Genomic DNA, 25,479 nt, shown 5'->3' with positions numbered 1-25,479 from the left:
TATTTTTTTTAACTGCTCTATTTTTAATGGGATAAAAGGGGGGTGATTTGAACTTTTGTGTTTTTTTTTAATTTTTAAAACTTTTTTTTCACTTTTTACTTTATTTTTTTATTCCCCTTAGAGGACTTGAAATTCATCCAATCGCTTGAACATACTATACATAGTGGTGCATCAGCAAAAATCAGTTAAACGCTGGCTTTCACAGGAGAATCATCTTCAGCAGACCCCCGAGCTGTCATAGAAACCCATCGGCACCATTCAATCAGGTCACAGGCGCACAGATGAGTGCATAGAATAATGTGATTTTCTGCTAGTGTGCATTAAATGCCACTGTCAGAATACCAGCAGCATTTAACAGGTTAACAGCCTGTTAGAGGCAGATGATGACTAAAAATTCAGCCTTCATCTTCCGGGAAGGATGCAGGCTCAGCACGTGAGCCCGCATCAAAGATAGGGACCTAACATATGTCGTAACTGCTTATCATATGTCATGAAGGGGTTAAATCAAATTTTTGTGAATTTTTAATAGTTTTTTTTATACCATGATGATATTCATTAAACAAAATTAGTCATCTTGTCATTTTCACATGTTTTTTTTTTTTTTCTCTTCCATTGAATAATTAGTATATGAAAACGCCTTTTGCTAGTCTAAATAGAGGGAGGGTCGACAGTCTATGTTGGTGTCATAAGTTTTAGGTAGGTTGTCTCACATTTAAATTACAATGAAGTACAATTAACTTTGTCAAGTAACAGGTGAATATGGTTTTATCTAATGGAATAGGTATATAAAGATGTGTTTATGTATTCTTCATATGAACAGGATTAAGACCTTTGTTTGAAACGCGTCAAGCATTTAGGGGCTGCGTCCCCACATGATTTTTTTATTCTTGACATGAAAATAAAATATTGAAGACTTTAATGAAGAGACACCTGGTGCCGGAATTTCTCCTGTTTTTCAGTGGGAAATCTTACAGGAAAATGCTTGATTTTCCCTTTGACTTCCATTACATTCGGGTACTCAAGTTACGCCCATCTGAGCATCCAACTACTCGTTACAAGTCCCAAGCATCTGAGAATTTAACCCCTTTCCGTCCAAGGATGTATGGTGTGGTGAGACAGACGGTGATCCCTCCACATGTCTGCTGATTTGAACAGCAGCCATTTAGGGCTAAAAGGTGCAGGTGTATCTGTGATCCCCCTGCACCTGTTAACTCCTTAGATTGTGATAGATCAAAATGTGACAGCGCGATTTAAATGGCTGTGGCAGGAATGCGCCTATCCCCACCGCCATCGGAGGTCCCGTGACGCAATCACGATGGTTGCCATGGTAGCAATGCGTCATGGACCCCTGTCGCTATCATGACGTATTTCCCGTTAGAGCCGACAAAGCACCGCCACTCACAGGAATCACTCAGGAATGCTGCATTTCTGCTGATCAGAGATGTGCAGCTCTGATCAACAGAAATGCAAAGGCGATCAGACTGCTGATCCATAAAGAACCCTATAGGGATTAGTAAAATAAATAAAAAATCTAAAATGAAAAGTTTTAAAAAATGTGAAAAAATAAAACAATACTTAAAGTTCATATTACCCCCCATTTCACCCCATTGAAAATAAAACAGTTAAAAAAAATGTACACATATTTGGTATCACTGCATTCAGAAAATATAAAATCAATTAATCTGATCGGTATATGGCGTGACAAGAAAAAAAAATTCAAACACCAAAAGTTTTTTGGTTGCCGCAAACATTTTTTAAAATGCAACAACAGGCGATCAAAAGGTAGCATCTGCACAAAAGTGGTATAATTAAAAGCTCAAGACGCAAACAATAAGCCATCACTGAGCCATAGATCCCGAAAAATGAGAACGCTACGGGTCTCAGAAAATAGCGCAAAAAACCGCAATTCTTTTTTTGGACAAACTTCATAATTTTTTTCAACACCTAAGATAAAAGTAAAACTATACATGTTTGGTATCTATGAACTCATACCTACCTGAGGCATCACAAAAACCCGTGAAAATGCTGAATAAAATATCCCAAAAACAATCGATCATGCAATTGCACTTTTTTTACAATTTCACCGCACTCGGAAATGTTTCCTGTTTTTCAGTACACGATATGGTAAGGGTACTTTCACACTTGCGTTTTTTTTCTTCCGTCACAATCCGCCCTTTTGGAAAACAGCGGAATCGTTCACAATAGTCTGCCGCCGGTAAACTGTAAAAAAAAAAAATCAAAACAGATTGCGTTGTTTTGCAGCATCCGTTGCATCCGTTGTGCCACTATATGCAGCACATCCGTTGCATCCGTCACACAATGCAATGCAATGGATACCGTTCAACGCAAGTGTGAAACTAGCCTAAAACTAATGGTTTCATTCAAAAGTAGAACTCGTCCTGCAAAAAAACAACCCTCATATGGCGATATGGATGGAAAAATAAAAAAGTTACGGCTCTCGGAAGAATGGGAGCAAAAAAGCAAAAATGTAAAATCGCTCGGGGGTGAAGGGGTAAATATTTTTGCTTAGCTACAAAGGCCAAAAACTTGTCCTGCTGCTTCTCTCACACATTTACAGCCTGTTATATCTGAGAAGTATTCAAAGCGATAAGGCCAGATGGAGGGGCCATGATGTGTCAGAAGCACATGTGAAAACCACAGCATATTTTTGATTGATTGTTAAATGGACACATGATTTTCACCCTTCAAATCACCAAACCAGCATTACTTTCAATTTTATATTAATTGTGTCAAAGCAATAAATAAAAAAAAAAGGGTACAGATACCTGTTTATAGTTAGAAGACCAACAATTTACAGAAATAAAAAAAACACGCTGATTTTACAACCTTTCAATTCCTTTCTTCTGATGTCAGGGTTCTTAGTAACGGTTTACAAGAAATCGATCAATAAGTATTCAATACCAAAATAAAAGCAGAACTTCACACAATCGGTAACACAATACTGAGTCAATTTGCCGGAAAAAAAAGCATGATGTCATAATGACAAAGAGGGGAAAACGTCAAACACATTAAACAAGGGAATAAAAAATAAGACATAAAATCAGATTGCAAATAAGATGTAACACACTCCAGATACCATGCTTACTCTTATTAAGAACCCGAAATGTCACTTCTGATTTATCGCTCTTTGTACTAAACAAAACAAAAAAAAGAATCAGTGTGCACTTTCCTCTGAGCTTTCCAGGTTTAGATCATAAAAGTCAATAGTTACCATCATTAATGTTAGCAATTTTAGGTTGTATTAGTTCCTCCCCAGTCCCACAACACCACTTTAAGGGCTGGTGTTGGGTGCCCTGCATGCAGTTTGCTTGGTACGTCTCAAATTTGATGTGTTTCCGAAAAATGATAATATTCTCTCTAAATCTAGGAATAAGGGTGTACCGCCCCGGTGTTGGTCGGGCTGCTCGGATCCGGGATCGTGGTGGCTCAAGGGGCTCGGACCTGGCTTGGCGGACACTTTGATCTGTGAAAGGGGGGTATTTACAGAGGATCAGTTCATGATGCCAGCTGTGGGTTGCGGTAATGGGAGTACCGCCACTGGTGTATGGAGTACCTGGGCAGATGGAATTAAGCAGCCTGATGTTAGTCCCTCTACAGGTAGGGATGGCCCTGGGCTCAGGGGGTGTTGTTTGGTGGTTATTTGGGAGAGCAGGGTGCAGGGATTGGGGTACTCTCTGCGGTAGTCGTGGTGACGGATGAGGTTTATAAAGTTTACACACACACTGCAGGTAAACCAAAGTCTCTGTGTATCACAGTCACTGCGGGGAGCCCGTCCAGGTGTCCGCTCCCATCGGTGTCACTTGGTAGTCCGGAGCCTACCTCCGTGCACAATTTTGTTGTCTGTTTGTGGCCCTGTGGCTTGAAGCTGTTAGAGCCCCACTCACTATGTGTTGTGTAGCTGTGCTCTTGAGGTCAGGCACTTGGGACTTCAGTGGGCTGCTTTTTGGCTGGAAAACCCTGTCCCCCACGTAGTGCTGATGCCCCCAATCTCTGAGCTCTTTGGGAAGGTACCTGAAGGTCTCCTTCCTCTGCAGGTTACTTGCCAGGACGTTGAATCTGCTCCTGACCTAGGGTCCTGTACCCCGTTTTGCTCGGTACCGGTCAGTTTCTTTTGGGCTTGCTGGTGCCCACAGAAAAATAACAAACACAGTATAAACAACAATAACTACTAAGGCAACTGGGTTCCGCTACCATTACACTATTTTTTCCATCCTTCATGGCATGCCTGCTAACCTCTAGGGCATACCAGCCCTGCTCTCCACAATGCCGGCAATATGAAACCATATCTACTGGATTCAGGTTTCGGTCGGGGTGCTCCTTTGGGAGGTATTCTGTGACATCCCTCCTGGAGACAAACACCCCAGCAATAAGGCCCGGCTCAGAGATGAACCCCCACTCCTTGATGGGGTCAAACCGCTCAACAAGGCCCCGATACCGCGGCCCTCTGACCCGGAAGGTAGCCATCCTCAAATGCTTTTTCCTTACGCGTGCGGGTGGCAACCTCTGCCCGACGCTGCTCCCTGGCGGACATCTCCGCAAGCAGCTGCTGATGGTGTCTTTCCCAGTATGGGACGTGGACTTCAGGTTCCGCCTCCTCGAGAGGAACTGGCTGCATTCGAATTCCCGCGGTCCCGGCAGCTACATGGGGGCCGCACTGTAGTGGAGTCAGCATGTCAGCGAATTTCTCCCCTTCATCAGCAACAAGACATACCGGATGCTCCGCAGCTGAGGTACAAATGGCCGGGTGCTCTGTAATGAGGTACAGGCCCGGTGAGGCGGCCTGGTCTGGCCTCGCCGGGAAGTTTTAAACTGCGATCATGGCCGACCTTGCTAAAAATTTTCAGAGGATCATCAGGCAACCCTTATTCAAAATTTTTAGAGGGTCATCAGGAGGTCCTCACTCCAAATTTTTACAGGGTCATCATGTGACACACTGCTCTGCAGCTGACCAAATTTCTTGAGCGGGAAGTTAGCTCCTGATGCCGGCTAGCTTCAGTACAACTGCACTTGTCGCGGGCGGAGGAGGGGACGCCGCGCTCTCCCACTTCTCGGGTCCGGCTGCCGCGGCTGCTGCGGCCTGCTGCTGCTCGGTGGCTCGAGCGATGGGCCGGATCCCGGGGACTCGAGCGGCGCTCCTCGCCCGTGAGTGAAAGGGGATTGGGTTTTGGGATAGTTTATTGTCCGTGACGCCACCCACGGTTGTGGTGATTAAGTGGACACCACCGCTGCTCTGTCTGGGGAGCCCGGGAGTGATGGTACGGAGCAGCCAGTTGTTGATTTGCCCCTCTGTGGGTAGGGGTTTTGGTGATCCCGGGGCCCAGTGATGGGGTTGGTATGGTGGACAGGCGGGTATGGGGCCTGTGGAGGTGCAGGGGCGCAGGGGCAGCGCTGTGCCGCACGGCACGGAGGTACTCACTCAGCCAGTAAACACGACACAGTTCTCGGTAAACAAACGGCTGGTTGGACGGGTCCCTCGGACGGTTACAGTGCTGCGGTTCCCTGCAGTTAGCGGTGACGGTCTCTTCCCTGCACCTATGTAAAGTCTCTTGGTAGCGATGGGTCCCCACCGGTTACCCGCTCCCCGGCTTGGATATGAGCCGGAGGAGCCCCTCTCTTGCCCGCAGACATCAAACCGCCTCACCTGCCTTCGTACAATGGCCCCCGGACACGGAACATTGCCTGACGGAGACTCTCTTTTTCCCGGATTGCACGGGCCACCAGCTCCGCTTTCTTCCTCTCCCTCTCACCGATCTCCGGGCCCAACGGTACCGGCTCCCTGTCCCAGTACGGCGCTGCTGCGAGCTCCGGCGCACGGGTCGGGCCTTGCAAGACCTGTTTGACATTGCCCACTGCTGGTACTCTGGGCGAGAGGTCCCGCGGTGACGTGGCCTTAGACGCTGCCTTGCATCGGCAACCCGGCGCAACCTCAGCTGAAGTGTGGGGGACGGGCACAGGGGCTTTCCGCAGTTGGGCCTTTGGCACGGAGCGGGTCATCGGCTCCGGCTCGGGGACTTTCTCGGGAGACGCCTCCGGTTCGGTTTTCGGGGCTTTCCAGGGCAACACCTCCGGTCGACTGCGGGCTCCGGCTACAGGTCGGCCCGCCTGGGCGGGCATGCTGGGTATCGCTACCGGTTGCGGTGGTAGCGGGCCTAATGGCGGGGTCACGGCTTCCGAGACAGGTGGCGAGGGAGGCAGCGGGGGGAGAGGGCTTGGACCGGGTCCCGCAGCCGCGATGACCGGCCCTTCGAGGGCATCGGGGCGTGGGTCACTCACCCTCCCTTCCTCCGCCTCCTCCTCGCGTCTCCGCACGGTCGCTATGACGTCTGCCATGTCGGTCTCCCACTCCTCCATGAGGAGCTGCATCTTGACCTGCAGCCTTTGGTAGAGCTGCGCGGTCCGGATCTCCACCCACGCCGCAGTTCCAGGCGCGGGGGCTACGGTGTTGCGGGACGGCATCCACATGCTGCTGGCGGCTTCTCCCAGGAACAAGATGTCTGCAGGGTCCTGGCGTCCCTGCTCTTATAGCCGCGGCTACATGCGACCAGTCGCCATTTCGTCCCCCTTAGCCTCTTTCCGGCCCCTCCTCTATCGGGGCGGGGTTTTGGCCTTCGCGCCTCTGCTACTCGAGAAGACGCTCGAGTGGGAACTTTTCGCGCCAAAGATGGCGACTTCTGAAATTTTCCGGCCGGATACCTCCGGCGGTCACAAGGCGCACCTCTACCCAACGGCAGAGCGGTAAGATCCTGTTCGTGACGCCAAGTTGTCGCGGGCGGAGGAGGGGACACCGCGCTCTCCCACTTCTCGGATCCGGCTGCCGCGGCTGCTGCGACCTGCTGCTGCTCGGTGGCTCGAGCAATAGGCCGGATCCCGGGGACTCGAGCGGCGCTCCTCGCCCGTGAGTGAAAGGGGATTGGGTTTTGGGATAGTTTATTGTCCGTGACGCCACCCACGGTTGTGGTGATTAAGTGGACACCACCGCTGCTCTGTCTGGGGAGCCCGGGAGTGATGGTACGGAGCAGCCAGTTGTTGATTTGCCCCTCCGTGGGTAGGGGTTTTGGTGATCCCGGGGCCCAGTGATGGGGTTGGTATGGTGGACAGGCGGGTATGGGGCCTGTGGAGGTGCAGGGGCGCAGGGGCAGCGCTGTGCCGCACGGCACGGAGGTACTCACTCAGCCAGTAAACACGACACAGTTCTCGGTAAACAAACGGCTGGTTGGACGGGTCCCTCGGACGGTTACGGTGCTGCGGTTCCCTGCAGTTAGTGGTGACGGTCTCTTCCCTGCACCTATGTAAAGTCTCTTGGTAGCGATGGGTCCCCACCGGTTACCCGCTCCCCAGCTTGGATATGAGCCGGAGGAGCCCCTCTCTTGCCCGCAGGCGCTGGCCCTGGGAAACTGGTGCCTTGGCAGTGGCGGTGTCTCCCCTTAATGGTCGGACTGTTGCCTTCAATCGGGACTTGGTTGTTAGGAGACAGAGGTCCCCTTCACTGACGGATTTGGCAAATTATGGCGACTTCTAGCCTTGCCGGGATCCGAAAGGCACCTGCCCTGGTGCTGACTTTTCTTCGTATACTGCTCCAGTACCGCCGGGTCACCACCCGTCCGCGGTCCTTCCAGCAACCTCCGAGCAGTCCCCCTGCAGACTGTCACCGCCGTCTGCTGACCTTGCTGTCTCAGTCCGGGGCACACACCCGGACCAGCTTCAGGCTTTCTTAACTGTCACTTAGTTTTCCACTTTTTCACTCAAGCTCTGCCTGAGCTCAACTGCCTGGTTCTTCCCGCCTCCAGGGCTGTGAACTCCTCGGTGGGCGGAGCCAACCGCCTGGCCCACCCCCTGGTGTGGACATCAGCCCCTGGAGGAAGGCAACAAGGATTTTAGGTTAGCCTTGGTGTTCTTGCAGGGAATGTGGGGTGCATGTGATGTTGTGACCTGTGACCCCTGGCTTGCCCAGGGCGTCACACACTCCCAATGGTGCAGAAGCAAAACTGACACATTTATTAGCTTCAGAGAGAGCACAATTCGGGCAAAGGGTATAACGATGCCACTGATCTAAACTGTCAGTTAAAATATTTATGCTATTATATTTAATGATGATATCAATGCTTCGATCAGTAACTCGCCATTTTGCTGATCACCTTATGCTATGCTTTTTGCTTTCCTTATTATGATGTATTTTGTTGGCTTCATTAATGACTATTTTGCTGAGTAGTGAGTGAGTAAGCGGATATTGTGTTCCTGTGACAGGGAAATTACCGATCTGCCAGTTCTAAGGCTATCCATCAAGAAGCAATTATTTTTACCTTCTGCAGAATCTATCATTAACTCTTTGTGATCTGCATCCCTTAGTTGTAATATATAGCTTTTGTATTTTGTCTTGAAACTTATGGTTAGCTGTGATATTCTTCTAAACATAACCATCTCTCCTATACTCTGATCACCAGTGTTCCATTTAATATTATTTATACTTATATAAACATTTAAGCTGAGATTTAAGTAGGTTTACCGCACACCTTTTGGTTATCATTTGGGAAGACCTACCTAATGAGATATCCACCAATATCCATATTTTTGGCTTCTTTAAGACTTAATTCATGTATATTTTTTGCTAAATGCTTGAGCTTTTGCAGCGCCCCCCTCGGCAGGCAGTTAACCTACTCGTCGCCGGACCGTCGACTGTCACTTGTCACGGGCAGCCTAGCCCGGCTCCGTTGCCCAGAGGCGTACAGGAGATGGCTTGGGGAAGGATGATGGGGGTAGTAGTGATGTGTCTGTCGTGATGCCACCTGTGGTATGCGGCCAGGGAATGGGCCGTCGCTGCTGTCGCTATCCTCCGGGGCAGATGGTAGTAGCAGCTATGGATTGTATTGCTCCCCACAGGTGGAGCGGGCCCCGGGGAGGATGATGAGAAGGGGAGCAGTAATGGCGGCGGGGAGCGGCAGTACCGGTAATAAGGCGTCAGAGTCTATGGCTGCAGTTCCAGGTTGTTTACTCTTTGTTGTTCGATACCGCTCACCCAGGTAATACCGATCACTTGCTATGATGGGCTCCGTTGAACCTGAATCCCTTTAGAGATCAGTCCGGTTTGGTGTTTGGTGGGTTTCTCCTTGTAACGCCTGTCTGTGGATCCCCTGGCTTGAAGCTATGAGGGGACCCTGGGATTCACAACATGTACTCTTGACCCTATATGCAGGTGCCCTGGTTCCGATGTGGGGTGCAGCTTGGAGCGAGGCCCCAGATCCTAAATGGCACTGTGCTGTCGGGTGCTGTGTGGTCAGTGAAGCTTGAAACTTTCCCCATCCAGGCAGATTCTAGAAAACCAACGTGAAGTATGACCTTCCCTAGCATCCTGTCGCCCTATGTCGCGTTGGTTCCGTGGGGAGCAGAGATCCCTCTCACCGCGGCAACCGTTGTGAACTTCTCCTACTTTCCCACAGAGCACCTATAGATGCGACTGCTCCCTTGCTCTCCTGCTGGAGAACTCCTTAACTGTTGTGTTAGCTCCTGACTTCCCCTGCTGGCTGCACCTCCCCCTTCCCAGATCTTAAGCTAGTGGGACTGAGGCCCCTGTTGGGGGCATCCTGAAAATGCCTCTCTGTCGGCGACACCTTTATTACCCGACCCTAGCCCAGTCACCAGTGTGAACAGGGAAACCTAGTGTGTATTTGAGTGTGTAATATGGCGAAACCGGGACTGACCTCCTCAGGAACCGGGTTTAGCATTACACCCAAATTTGGGTGCAATACTCTGTGGCGACTGAAGCCTCAGGGGCGCCACAGTCCCCCACAGCAATTGACGGCACTCCCGGGCCGCAGCAATTTAAAGTTTGGTACACCGCATTTTGTATATGCATTAAAAAAATAACATACTTCCCTTTATGGGAGGCACCATCATTAAACGTTTCAAACAAGTCAAACATTTTTAGCAGTTACCGTTCAGCAGTAACATTATGCAGTTAATATCAACTTTTGCATAGACACACTTGTAAAAAACTTAATACAGTTTATGCATTTTTTTTACAAACTTTTGTATGCTAATATATTTTTAACATATTTCTTTCAGGTGTTTATCTCCTATAGAGAAGTTAATGAAAAAAATGTTACGCTGCACAGTTAAAGGGAATCCCTTATCAGGTTTTTATCACCTGAACTTAACGCAGTATAATGTAGAGACAGAGACCATGAATCCAGCCTTGTGTCACTTATTAGTCTGCTTGCTGTTGATTTCATAAAATCACTAATTCATCAGTAAGAAATTATCACTAGAGGAATAGTAAACGTGCTGCTAAGTAGTCCTCCAGTGGTGTGGGCGGGGTTATACAGAGCTCAGCATTCAGAGAACTGCTACGTATGCAGCAGATAGAACATTGATTTTATAAAAACTGCAACAAGTAGCCCAGTAAATGGCACATCACTGGAATCATGGTCTCTGCCCCTACATTATGTTGCTATCAGATGGGGTAGCAAAAACCTTCTCATAGATTCCCTTTAAGAATAAACACTTTGGGCACAAAAAATGCCATACACCACTATGCGCTGAGCGGTAACTGAATTGCTCTGGACGGCCCTCTAGGACTTAAAATTGGAATTACATTTCCTCCTGGTAACCAGGCTGTAAGTAGGGCAGGCTTTGAATGCTATTAACCTGCAGATTAACCAAATATCTGCAGGTTAATAGCTTTTTTGACATGACCTTCCATGTCAGCTGCATATATGCAAGCATTTCCTCTGGCTTCATCAATCTCAGCTCAGGTGTGAGCGTCTTCTTCACAATGCCAGGCTTATTTGATAAAACGGGAGCCTCCATCTGGGGTCATACGCTCTCTGCGGTTTTTATAGGTTTGTCATGTGAAATTTGGAAAAATCTACTGCCTATGTACAGATATTAGGAAAGATCTGCTGCCTACATACAAATGTGGTCATCTTACCCTTTGCCGCTTAACATGCTACACATGTGAGTGAGTGTCTTCATCTCTTCCTCCAGTACTGATAGGTGAGGAGGGAGTGGTTCAGTTTTTATTACCTCATGTTGTGTAACCGCAGCATATCCAGTGTAGAATCGACCAACATCTTAGTATCTTGCTCTATCTATGAAAAAAAAAATCTGAATTAAAAATCTGCATTAGATTAATCAGCAATTTTAGCTCTGACTATGATACGGCAAGTGGTCATCTGTACTTGACATGGTTGAAGGCGCTAAATAAGTAAAATATTTGCCAAGATTTTCCTATTTTTCACTTTCTCATTTAGCAGAAAGGTTTTTTTTCTTACTGATCCAGGAAATATGACTGTTGCAGGAGAGGGCTAATTTCAGGGTCTCTCTAGTATGTCTATCTGCTGCACACTCTCTGTTGGAAAATATAATAGGTGCTATCTTTTCACCTATTGAATCCAGTATCCATAGCATAATTGGATTCAAAACTGTGTATCACTTGAACTCCACATTTATGTAATAAAAAAGACACATTATGTCTAGATTGCACCTAACTGAGAACACCATGAATATCACATTAATTGTAACTTTGTAAGCAAGAACTATTTCTGTGAACTTTTTAACTCTAGCTTGAATTATAGAAGTGGCTTTGACACATGGTTATTGTAGCGCCCCTGAAGCCATCAGGGAGCTACAAGGTTCTGCATCCTCACCAGGATGCAGGGCCTACCCCCTAGGGCCCCGGAAGACCAGTGCCGGTCACACACAAACACTTCACAAAATCCCAGTTTTTCCAGAACAATCCCCCATAGAATGGTACACAGCTAGGGTCAGACCAATGGATGGCCGCCTAGAGGTGGAGCCAGTCCAGTCCACTAGTTGACCAGGTGGGAGGGGCAGACAGTGGACAGTCAGGAGGACAGTAGTCAGTCTAGCAGAAACAGAGGAGAAAGAGAGTAGAGTCTAGAGGTGACTGTGAACGAGAGCAGACACACTGACTAGGAGTGAACAGTAACCTGGTGCCCAGGAGGGTAGTTGCCGGTCGTGTACGGTAGAGTACTCCCGGAACTATGCACCAACAGGGTACAGGACCCTAGAACAGGCAGAAGCTCCAGGCAGGCCTGTTAACACCTGCACAGTGAGGGGACCATCAAGGACTTCGCTGACTTTAAAAATCCGAGACTCAGTAGCAAAGGGAGAACTGGGGACAGGACCAGAACTCCAATATCACAGAGTTCACGCTACCATCATACGGACTGCAGTGGAAAACCACCGAACGGGGACCCCCAGTTGCTGTACGCCATGGGGACCCACCAACCAGAGATGGGTGCAGAGGAAGAAGGCACCAGATTACTAAACTGGATGAAGGGGACCTGCAGGGGAAACCAGTTGGCCTTCGGTAACCAGTTACCACCAGAAAGTGAGTAAAGAACCAGTTGCATTGAACCCCTTGTGTGGACTACCTTCTTCCAACACCCGCCATTTCACCTACCCTCTGGGGCCCGGCCCTTCTTGTGAAGGGCCTACCATCCAGGCTGCCATTAACACCATCCCCAGTAGTGGACATTGTGCAGCGGCGGCTCCATCGACATAGCCGCAACACTGCAAGTGGCGTCACATGTGAGCACTATTCTAATCCCCTGTAAATATTTCCCCTCTTCAAAAAGGCCCAGGGCATGGATCGGGCAAAGGCCACCAAAGTGATATTCCTCAGAAATACACTGCCCGGGACCAAGTACCCTATAACCCTGGGCGACACATTATTGGGTCCCCCCAGCCTAAAAATAGCTGCCAGCAGCCACACAAAATTATTGCATCCATTAGATGTGAAAATCCAGGCACTTTACCCAGCTGATCTTGATTGTCCTGGTGCAGTGGCAATCAAGGAAATAGTGGATTAATGACAGCTCACAGCTGCCACTAGTCCAAAGAGTAGTAATGGGGACCCCCCATTACTAATCTGTCAGTGAAAAGAAATTATGACAACCACAGAAAAATCCTTTATTTGTAATAAAATACAAAATACTGCAGCCACCCTCTTTCATCCCCTTTATTAACCCCAGACTCCCAGTTCCGATATATTCCACAAAAAGGTCATAAAACGATTCCGGCTCTACAACATACCAAAGTCACAGCACCCGTGCACAAAACATGTCCACTTGCTGTAGGCTTCAGGCAGACACTGACTTTGCCACAGCGATGAGCAGTGTTATCACTCAGTTTATTTGCAGTCATAGCTGGAGGTTCCCATGGTCCTCCACCTTTAATCACAGGTAAACTGACCTCAGTAACCTCATTAAAGTGGGTGAGGTCACTTAGTTCACACATCAAATTTAGTTACCTCTAGGGCCTCGGGGATAATAGTAGTCTATTTTACACATATACTGATCCCCAATCGTATGAAATATTTATTTTTATTCAGGTAAAAAATTAACACCACACCATTATGTGCACATTAACAACACACTGATCAACTGTCTTAAGCCAACTCTATGGCAACCCCTGATCTTGAATATCAAGAACAGGGTTTACAATGAAAAAAAGACAAATTGATAGAATTTACATACATAACCAAGAGCTGAAAAAGGAAAAAACATCAGGCACTCACCAGTTGCTGCTTGTGCAAGTTTTGTTGTTTTATTCACATTATGTCAAAAGTCTGATTACCTGCAGGTCCAAAATGGTGGTGTATGTAATATTCTGCCCTTGTCAATATTTTTATATTGGCAAAACTATTCGAAATTTGTTTATAAGATTTAGAGAGCATAGAAATTCCATCTCTAGCGGAATAGGCGCTACAAGATTAATCAATCATATAAAAGAAGTCCATAATTCTGACCCCAATGTATTGTCATTTATAGGCATTGATCTAGTTAAAACTCCAGCCAGAGGTGGGGATACGCACAAACTTCTGCTCAGAAAGGAGGCAGAATATATTATGAAGTTTAATGCTTTGGGTCCATTAGGACTAAATGATAAAAATGAGTTGAGCGTATTCTTGGGATAATTTTTCTAGATTCCAGCTATATGTAAAATTATTGTATGACTTTATATGTTTGTACATGCTTATTTTGCACTCCATTCAGTAGTAATACTGCAGTTTGATTTTAAACCTGTTTTAATCACTGCTGACATCAACCACCTGTATTATGTGGATATAATGGATGTGATGTCAGCTCAGTTCAGACCAGCTGAAGCACCAGACAGGTGCGAAACGGCCGCCGTCGTCTTTGGACGTGTGTAGCGTCCACTCCCTCCCCTCCACTCCATGCACTTGTAACCTGCACGAATAAAACAACAAAACTTGCACAAGCAGCAACTGGTGAGTGCCTGATGTTTTTTCCATTTTTATTGCTCTGATGTTCACAATTTTATTCACATCAATGGCACCGCAGAGCATGTGCACCTTTTTCGGCCCAGTATAGGATGTTCTGAAAGTTTTTTGGTGTTGGGGCAGTGCCCTGAACTTTTCTCCTTTTTCGCATGAATAACCAAGAGCTGGTTCACAACAGGACATTAATTGTATAAACCAAACTTAACTTGGTAACTCCCACTGTGACTATGCTGGCACAAAGGTGCTGATTCTGTGGTCACAGTCCATAATATTCATCCAGGAGTATCCACACAAGATGTTTGACAAATCAGTCCTTTAATCAATATGGTGAACCGCCAACCATTTCACATTAGTTTAAGACGTCTCCACCTCGACGCGTTTCCCCACATAGGCATGTGGTTCATCAGGAGGCTGGGAAAATAAGTATGGTCTTATCAGCTTTAAATCAACAGACATAAAGATACAACAGTGCACAAAGTTTCAATACACCAATAACACAATAGATAACTCACTTGTCAAATAGTACAGCTTGGGGTATGCAGGTCCGCGGCGCCAGGCAAATAGATCAGTAGCATTGCAGTAAATACTGTCTTGATGACATGCTCCCGTCCTCCAGGCGTCATGGAGCTGCATATCCCACGCTGCCTTAAGTAGCCCTCAGTCACTCAGAACAGCTGTGAAAAATCCTTGTCTTTCCTCATTCAGCGTCACCGCAGTCTCAACTGCGCATGCGCCGCTGGCACCACCAGTGCGCATGCTCTGATTACGTAATGTGAAGGGGAAGCCCTTCACAACACAGAGCAACGCCTTCCTCATCGTGAGCTCACAAGGTCACATAATCGATGATGGGCGTGTTCAAAACAGTATGAAACGCCACCATATAAAGATACAAAAGTAACCTGTAGCGTTTCACAATTATTATAGTGCATTACCCTTAAGAATAGCCGCACTGAGATAGGGTGCACAGCAGTCGCACTATAAAATAGGAATTTCAGGCAATCCACAGTGTCCACGGCGACATAAGGACATCCACAAGGCAGCATATACAGATTTTCATTATAAAACAGTTATCATGATTGGGGTCCCACACTTACATTAATGCACATACCCGGTCATAATGATAAACGTATTCACCAATTGTGCATATACAGTCAGTGGTCCCCAGTATATATTGACTACATGCATATTACATACATGCAATCAGTGGGTCCATAACTGACAGAATCACTATAATCCAAACCCAGATACCACAATGATCAAAGGTTGAGGATCCCCCCATCAATTCATTGAATCAGGATATCAGAACCCATCCAACAAGTGAACAATATAATATCTCAAATAATTCCAATAATATAGATAATCCCCAGAAGGGGATATATTCTCCCTAGACATGAACCCTAACTTCTAAGCTAATAGGACCTATCGACAGTTACGTGGGGAGGAAGCAATTAAAAGAGAGCTGCTCATTGAGCCCCCCCCGGACTTAGTGAACCCAATCTAAATATCCATTTTTTTTTAATTGCTTCCTCCCCACGTAACTGTCGATAGGTCCTATTAGCTTAGAAGTTAGGGTTCATGTCTAGGGAGAATATATCCCCTTCTGGGGATTATCCATATTATTGGAATTATTTGAGATATTATATTGTTCACTTGTTGGATGGGTTCTGATATCCTGATTCAATGAATTGATGGGGGGATCCTCAACCTTTGATCATTGTGGTATCTGGGTTTGGATTATAGTGATTCTGTCAGTTATGGACCCACTGATTGCATGTATGTAATATGCATGTAGTCAATATATACTGGGGACCACTGACTGTATATGCACAATTGGTGAATACATTTATCATTATGACCGGGTATGTGCATTAATGTAAGTGTGGGACCCCGATCATGATAACTGTTTTATAATGAAAATCTGTATATGCTGCCTTGTGGATGTCCTTATGTCGCCGTGGACACTGTGGACTGCCTGAAATTCCTATTTTATAGTGCGACTGCTGTGCACCCTATCTCAGTGCGGCTATTCTTAAGGGTAATGCACTATAATAATCGTGAAACGCTACAGGTTACTTTTGTATCTTTATATGGTGGCGTTTCATACTGTTTTGAACACGCCCATCATCGATCATGTGACCTTGTGAGCTCACGATGAGGAAGGCGTTGCTCTGTGTTGTGAAGGGCTTCCCCTTCACATTACGTAATCAGAGCATGCGCACTGGTGTTGCCGGTGGCGCATGCGCAGTTGAGACTGCGGTGACGCTGAATGAGGAAAGACAAGGATTTTTCACAGCTGTTCTGAGTGACTGAGGGCTACTTAAGGCAGCGTGGGATATGCAGCTCCATGACGCCTAGAGGACGGGAGCATGTCATCAAGACAGTATTTACTGCAATGCTACTGATCTATTTGCCTGGCGCCGCGGACCTGCATACCCCAAGCTGTACTATTTGACAAGTGAGTTATCTATTGTGTTATTGGTGTATTGAAACTTTGTGCACTGTTGTATCTTTATGTCTGTTGATTTAAAGCTGATAAGACCATACTTATTTTCCCAGCCTCCTGATGAACCACATGCCTATGTGGGGAAACGCGTCGAGGTGGAGACGTCTTAAACTAATGTGAAATGGTTGGCGGTTCACCATATTGATTAAAGGACTGATTTGTCAAACATCTTGTGTGGATACTCCTGGATGAATATTATGGACTGTGACCACAGAATCAGCACCTTTGTGCCAGCATAGTCACAGTGGGAGTTACCAAGTTAAGTTTGGTTTATACAATTAATGTCCTGTTGTGAACCAGCTCTTGGTTATGTATGTAAATTGTATCAATTTGTCTTTTTTTCATTGTAAACCCTGTTCTTGATATTCAAGATCAGGGGTTGCCATAGAGTTGGCTTAAGACAGTTGATCAGTGTGTTGTTAATGTGCACATAATGGTGTGGTGTTAATTTTTTACCTGAATAAAAATAAATATTTCATACGATTGGGGATCAGTATATGTGTAAAATACACTTAGTTCACACACTTGCATCTCCTGGCAAAAAAACAAGGCATTTTGCCAAAAGATGCAGATTTGGTGCTGAAATTTATATACCATATTCCTGCATCAAATCTGCATCATCTGGCAAAAAAATTGCATCAAAACTGCATAGGTTATGGTGCAGCTTTGATATGTTTTATTTTGCCAGGAGATGCTGGTTTGGTGTAGGAATATGGTGTATAAATTTCAGAACAAAATCTGCATCTCTTGACATACAACACGCATAAAAACGGTTTTGATGCCGTTTTGATGCGGTTTTCTACCAGGATATGCAAATTTGGTGCTGAAATGTCTGCACCAAATTTGCATGTCCTGGCAGAAAACTGCACAAAAATGGCGTCAAAACCATTTTTGTGTGTTGTTTTGCCAAGAGATGCAGATTTGTTGCTGAAATTTATACACCATATTCCTGCACCAAATCTGCATCTCCTGGCAAAAAAAGTATCACTATCACATCAAAACCACAATGAGTTTTGATGTGTTTTTTTGCCAGAATATGCAGGCTTGGTGCAAAAATTTGGTGTATAAATTTTAGCACAAAATCTGCATCTCTTGGCAAAAAGACACGGTTTTCTGCCAGGAGATTCAGGTCTGTGAACTCAGATACCTTAGTTGAGGTGAGGTCACGAAGTTCAATGATGTTACCTGAGGTAAGTTTACCTCTGATCACAGGTGGGATACCCCGGGAACCTCAAGCTGTGACTGCAAATAAACTGAGTGATGTCACCACTTACAGTGTTTGGATATGTTTTGTGCCCATGTGCTGTAACTTCAATATGCATTTTTTTGCCAGAAAATGAAGGTTTAGTGTAGGAATATGATGTAAAAATTTGAGCACCAAATCTGCATCTCTTGGCAAAAAAAAACAGTTTTTCTGCCAGTAAATGCAGATCTGTAAACTCAGTGACCTCACCTGAGGTGAGTTCAATGAGTTTACTTGAGGTCAGGTTACCTGCGGTCACAGGTGGGGTACTGTGGGAACCTCCAGTTGTGACAGAAAATAAACTGAGCCTCAGCTGTGAGTGATGACATCACTCAATCAGTCTCTGCCTGAAGCCACAGCATGTGGACGTGTCCTGTGCCCACACACTGTGACTTTAGTATGTAACAGAGATGGAATCGTCGAGGTACCTCATGTAGATTGTGTAGGAACTGGATGTTTGAGGTTAATAAAGGGGTGAAAGAGGGTGGGATTTTTTGTATTTAATTTCAAATAAAGGATTTTTTTTGTTTTTGTGCTTATTTCTTTTCACTTACAGATCAGTCTTGGGGTCTCATAGATGCCTCCCATTACTAATCTGGGGCTTAGTGACAGTTGTGAGCTGTTATTAACCCCTTTTTACCCCGATTACCACCATACCAGGGCAATCGGGATGAACCTGGAAAAGTGCTGGGATTGTTGCATCTACTGCGTGCAACAATTCTGGGTGGCTGGAGGCTGCTGTTTTAGGCTTGGGGTCCCAATAGCCATTGGCCTCCCCAGCCTGGGAATATTGTCTCCCAGCTGTAAGCTTTATCATGGCTGGGCATCAAAATTGGGGGGACCGCACGCCGTTTTTTAAATTATTTATTTAAATATTTAAAAAAAAGCTGCATTTGGTCCCTCTGATTTTGATAAACAGTCAAGCTAAGCACACGGCTGGGGCTGCAGCCTATAGACATATGCTTTATCTGTGCTGGATATCAAAATATATGGGTACCCTACGCCAATTTTTTTATTTATTTATTTATTTATACACCAGTATAAAGACACACAGCATATGCAGTTGTAAGCAGTCAAACATGCTGTCACATAGGGTGGGGGCGTGGTCTGACTGCAACCAATCACAAATGCCGGGACTGCCGGTGGGCAGGGAGCGCAGTACATATACATGAGGTTAATGAGCATCCCCAGAAGTAGTGTTACAGCCACACAGAGACTGGTAAGTATTCTGTGCTGCCACCAATCTGATATTGACAGATAGATTGTAAATATCATAGTCCTAGACAACCCCTTTAACAATCTAGTAACATATGTTGTATATTGTGTGTAGGGTGGCACGGTGGCTCAGTGGTTAGAACTGCAGTCTTGCAGCGCTGGGGTCCTGGGTCCAAATCCAACCAAGGACAATATCTGCAAGGAGTTTGTATGTTCTCCCTGTGTTTGCGTGGGTTTCCTCCCACACTCCAAAGATATACTGATAGGGAATTTAGATTGTGAGCCCCAATGGGGACAGTGTTGTCAATGTATGTATAGGCGCTGTGGAATTAATGGTACTATATACGTGAATAAATATAATTATTATATCAAATATTTTCTTGTTTTACACTCTAAATAGTTTGTTTTTGTAGATCGTATTTTTTGTATTATTTGAAATCCACTTTTTAAAATATGCAAATTAAATAGAAAAAAAAGGAAATCACTTATTATTTCAAACCGATTTATAATTTTCCACATATAAAAGAAATAGCACTGGATACATTTTGTGGGCGGTTAATCTGTTTACAAAGATTGCGAAAATCCTTAAGGTATTATTTTATTACCATGAATGCTTCCAAATTTAAATTGCTCCATACAGTTCATCTTTCATACAATTTAAACAAATAAGATTTCAGTATTATCAGAATCTAATTAGAATGTGACCTCTCGCATCCATAAAATATATTTATACTTTTAATTCATAATTTATTTAGTGTTTTATAAAATGTTGAAAATGGAGTTTTTGTATCTTTTATTAAAGGTACTTTATCACCCCTGAAAGTTGATTGAAACTACTTTTATAGGTTTAAAAGGAACTTAGCCCCAGTAAAATTCATACCTACAGTATAGATTTATCTTCTTTATTTATACAGAAAAAGTTATATAGTGTATCAAAATGAGGACTTCTCCATGCACATGTGGCCTGTCCAAGGGCTCCATGCATCATTTACCCCACCCCTTATCAACATGCCGTACACCTATCCTTAGCTTGATTGATGGCACTTGCTTGGCCAAAATAAGTGCTGGCTGAAAAGCATCTGGTGTAAGTGATGTCTGCATTGTGTGCTGCGAAGATTCACCGGGTTCTAAGCTAGGAATGGCAGTCACATGACAGCAATTGTGCGTTACGCATGTTCCCGACCAAAACCCGACTAGTGGGGGCTGCCTTACTCAATGCAGTGTATGACGTGGGCTCATTCGACTAGTAGGTGTGGCCATCTAATGGGTGCTAACTTGTTCAGTACATTTGTATTGAGCGAGGCTGCTCCCAGTGTTCTGGCCGGCTTAGAAACCAGCGAATCCTCGCAATACAGAGTGTGCGCGTTCGGAGGATTCATGAGTCTGCACTGCAGTCACATAGAGTGACCACAGATTTCTCATTTTAGTCCGCAAAACTCCTTGAAGCCCTTGGTCATGTGAAGCCCCGCTAGTATGTGTCGGTGCAGTACCTTCAGGGACTCCACGTGGATGGAACAGTCTGGTCACAGGTAGGGAACCTTCTTTTAGGATTGTCGTGACGCCACTCTCAGTATTGCGGTCAGCGGGGACCGCCACTGCAGATTAAGGGATGCCTGGGGCTGATGGTGGGTGCAGTCAGTATATTAGCCCCCTGAGAGTGAGGCAAGCCCCAGGCCCCGGTGTATGTGTGTGGGACCACAGGTCGCAGAATGACTCAAACACAGTCCAAGAAGTCTTTCAACGTGTTTACTCACTGTTTGGAGGTCACGGTGAGATGCCCGGGCGACACTGTGATAACCAGGTTGAACCAGGAATTCCAGGAGGCCGTTCTGAGGGTAGCTGTCCACTCGCCTTCCTTGCACTCTTTCTGTTTTAGGAGGATCCTTTGCTTGAAGCGTGGTAGGACCCCTCCAGGGAAGCTGTTACCACCCTGCTCCCCTCTCTCTGGCCCGTCTGCCGGCAGCGTGGCCTTGGTGGGATGGCTTCTGGCCCTGTCCCCTTATGGGCCTGGTGATTGCTGCTTGGCTCAAGCTCTGTGTAGTCGTGGTGAGGGCATGAAGTACCCCCCCCACCTGTAGGTTAAGCAGCTCTGGATGATCTGCTGCCTGTACTGGGGACCTAGTTCCCCTTGTGTGCTCGGATACCGGGATCTCCGTACTCAGCCACCCTTCTCTCTGGATGATTTTCAGGCCGACCCACGGTACTCCTTTCTCCCCCGCTTTCAGCTACTGCACTCCTCAGGACCCGTCTGACACGAGAGCTCCTCTGCTCCCTTCCACACACCTCAACTTCTTCCTCCAGACTCTCCTCTTCCTCTCTCTCTCTGCCCTGCTTCCTAGCAACCAGCCCCTGAACACACCCCCAGCTGGGAATTGAAAGTTAACTCCTTCTGGCTACTCAAGGGTCCCCTCTGGTAATGTGGGAGGCCTGGTCACTATCTGTTTGTGTGTGCACCTCATCCTGGCCTTTGGAAATTACCTGGAAGCATTGTCCCCGCATGGGTGCAATACTCTGTGGTGCCTGACCAGGTCAGGGGCGCCACATTCCCCCTTAGTTATCATCAGCACGTCCTCGGGCTGCAAAGACAAGAGAAAAAGGTAAATACAAACTTTTCCCACGCAGGGGCAATCATTTACATTTAAACATACCAGGTACCATTCCACCACCAACCACCCACATGTCCGAACCCCACCCAAAAACCTCCAGGAGGTAGGTCGCCGGTCCTTTTGGTGACCAGGGCTGGGCCATCACATTCCCCAGACCTTTCCTCCAATCTTCCTCTCCTGAGGAGAGTGGTGTAAGGTAGGCCCCATAAACAGGCGTACCCGCTTCCGAGTGTTGGAGGGCAGGCCCCATAAACAGGCGTGCCCCCTTGTTGGTGCAGAGCCATGCCCCTCAACAGGCAGACTCTGTGGTTGATACCAAGAAGGCAACTTTTTACAATGCAAAAGTTTGTGGTTAAAGCCAGTTCATAACTGATGGTCCATTTTTAAAGTGCACGTGAACTAGTGCAAAGAAAACATTTTAAAGAGGTCTCACAATAGTCCTTGTGGGCACATTTCACTTAAACGTTACTTAACTGTAAACAGGTTAAACATTACATTTCATACAGTCACTTTGAACTAAACTGTACTTTCTCTATAGCGTAATGGGAGCTGACCAAAGTTGCTGCGGGTTGATCTACGCAGTACTATACTGTCATCTGTCTGAGGTTGTGTCCTCCCACCCGATGTATGTGTCTCAATGTGAATAATGGGTGTACTAGGTATTGATACCAGTGCGTGGTCTTCTGCTTCAGCTACATTTGGCTCTTCCAGGTTCTGAACAGGTTCTTCTGGTTCTCTTACTTCTCTAGATTGAGGGAATGTAATGACTGGAATAACTACTGCTCCATTGTATTGAGGCCAACTTGCTGGAAAATCTCCAAGTACAGTATGGATCATCTTTTCTTTTGGTTCTTGAACTGGCAAAGGGTTGGGAATTTCTTCAGGGATTCTTAGTTGTTCAGGACATTTCTTTAAGCGATCTCTAGAAACGACAGCTGTTGTTTTTCCTCCATCCTTGCTGATAAGGCATGTCTTTTCATTGCTAAGCGTCGATGGTAACACAGTATAGGGTTCTTCTTCCCAGTGATTGTCAAGTTTATGACGTCTTCTCTTCCTTTTGAGAACTATATCTCCTGGCATCAAAGGAACAGCAGGTGCTTTTCGATTGTAGGCCTTTTCTTGTTTCTCACGCTGCTGAGTCAGGCTTCGCTCCACACACTCTTGTACTTTCTTGTATTGGGCTTGGCGGTTGGAATCCCAATCAGCACCTTGTAGTTGGTCTTCAGGGGTCTCAACTCCCATTTCCAGATCTACTGGCAATCTCCCTGGTCTGGCCCTCATCAGGTATGCCGGTGTGCAGTTCGTGGAACTCACAGGGATGTTGTTATACATGTCCACTAGATCGGGCAGTTTTTCCGGCCACTGACTTCGTTCTTCTAGTGGGAGCGTCTTCAGAAGGTCGAGAATGATGTGGTTCATCTTCTCACACATGCCATTGGTCTGAGGATGGTAAGGCGTAGTACGGATCTTCTGGCAGCCGTATAGGTTACAAAACTCCTTAAACACTTCAGCTTCAAAGGCTGGTCCTTGGTCAGTGAGCACTTGATCTGGATAGCCATGTGGTCGACAGAAGTGTGTCTGGAAAGCTTTGGCTGCAGTTTGACCTGTCAAGTCCTTGACTGGTACTACCACCAGGAATCTGGAGTAGTGGTCAACCATAGTGAGAGCGTAGTTGTAGCCTTGTCTGCTGGGTGCCAACTTTACATGGTCCAGGGCCACTATCTCCAGGGGCCGTTTAGTTTGGATTGGCTGGAGTGGTGCTCTCTGGCTGGGCTGGTCTTTTCTTCTAAGATTGCAGGGCCCGCAGTTTCGACACCACTTCTCTAGGGCAGATCTCATACCCACCCAGTAGAATCTTACTTTAAGTAGGGCCTCCAGTTTCTTCCAACCAAAGTGGCCTGCACCATTGTGATAGGCTTCTAGCACCATCCTCGTATCCTTCTGTGGTACAATCACTTGCCACACCTTCTCATGCGTCCTCGGGTCAATGATGCTCCTGTAAAGTTTGTCTTGATAGATGAATAATCGACCCCTCTCCTTCCATAGGTACTGTGCCTCAGGTGGGGCTCCTTTGTCAAGGCTGGCGCCAGGCTGGCTGATCAGTTTCTTTACCAAGCCTACCGCTGGATCATTTTCCTGGGTCTCCTTCCAGTTGTAGTGAGGTAGTGGGTTCAGGGTCACCTCTTGGCGGTTGGCACGCGACTGCCGACACTGTTTTGCTCCATGGCGATGGAACGCTGGCAGCTCAATCTCTTCAAGATCATCTTCATCTTCACCCTCGTCTGCTAGGTGAGGCATCCTGGACAGAGCATCTGCGTTGCCGTTCTTGCGGCCAGCTCGATACTTGACAGTAAAGTCATAATTCGCCAGTCGGGCTACCCAACGCTGCTCCATGGCACCCAATTTAGCAGTATCCAAGTGGGTCAGGGGGTTGTTGTCCGTGAAGACAGTGAATTTGGTGGCTGCCAGGTAGTGCTTGAACCGCTCTGTGATAGCCCATACCATGGCCAGGAACTCTAGCTTGAATGAGCTATAATTCTCCGGGTTTCTTTCAGTAGGCCTGAGCTTCCTGCTGGCGTAAGCAATCACACGCTCTTTGCCTCCCTGCACCTGTGAAAGCACTGCTCCCAGTCCCACATTACTGGCATCTGTGTACAGTACGAATGGCAGACCGTAGTCAGGGTAGGCTAGGATCTCTTCACCCGTCAAGGCCCCTTTCATTTGTCTGAAGGAGTGTTCTTCTGCTTCTCCCCAGTGAAATGGCGGGCCGGAGATCTTTCCTCTCTTCTTTGGGTGGCCTACCAGGAGCTCTTGCAAAGGCGCTGCCATTTTCGTGTAGCCCTTGATGAACCTTCTGTAGTAGCCTACCAAGCCAAGGAACTGACGTACCTCCCGAACGGTAGTAGGTGTGGGCCATTCCTGGATGACTGTGACCTTCTCTGGGTCCGGTGCTACTCCTTCTGCACTGACCACGTGACCTAGGTACTGGACCTTTGGCTTCAGTAAATGGCACTTGGATGGTTTCAGCTTCATTCCATATCGGGATAGTGCTTCAAAGACTTCAGCCAGGTGTTTCAGGTGGTCCTCGTAGGTCTTGGAGTACACGATGACATCATCCAGGTATAGCAGGACGGTTTCAAAGTTGAGGTGCCCTAGGCAGCATTCCATAAGCCTCTGGAAGGTCCCGGGGGCATTGCAGAGTCCAAATGGCATGCTGTTGAACTCACAGAGGCCCATTGGGGTGGTGAAGGCCGTCTTCTCCCGATCTTCTTCTGCTACAGATACTTGCCAGTAGCCACTAGTAAGATCTAGGGTAGAAAAGTAGTTAGAGGCTTTCAAGGCAGCGAGGGATTCCTCTATCCTTGGCAAAGGGTAGGCATCCTTGTGTGTTATCTGATTTATCCGTCTGTAATCCACACACATCCTCATCGTGCCATCCTTCTTTCTTACCAGGACCAGGGGAGCCGCCCAGGGGCTACAACTGTCCCTTATGACGCCTGCCTCCTTCATGTCCTTCAGCATGTCCTTTGTGCGCTGGTAATGGGCTGGTGGAATAGGCCTATGTCTTTCCTTAATGGGAGGATGACTGCCTGTGGGTATGTGATGTTGCACCCCTTTGATCCTACCA

The sequence above is a fragment of the Anomaloglossus baeobatrachus genome, chromosome 3 (genome assembly GCF_048569485.1).
Source record: "Anomaloglossus baeobatrachus isolate aAnoBae1 chromosome 3, aAnoBae1.hap1, whole genome shotgun sequence".
NCBI classification, from domain to species: Eukaryota; Metazoa; Chordata; class Amphibia; order Anura; family Aromobatidae; genus Anomaloglossus; species Anomaloglossus baeobatrachus.
This window is presented reverse-complemented; position numbering follows the sequence as displayed.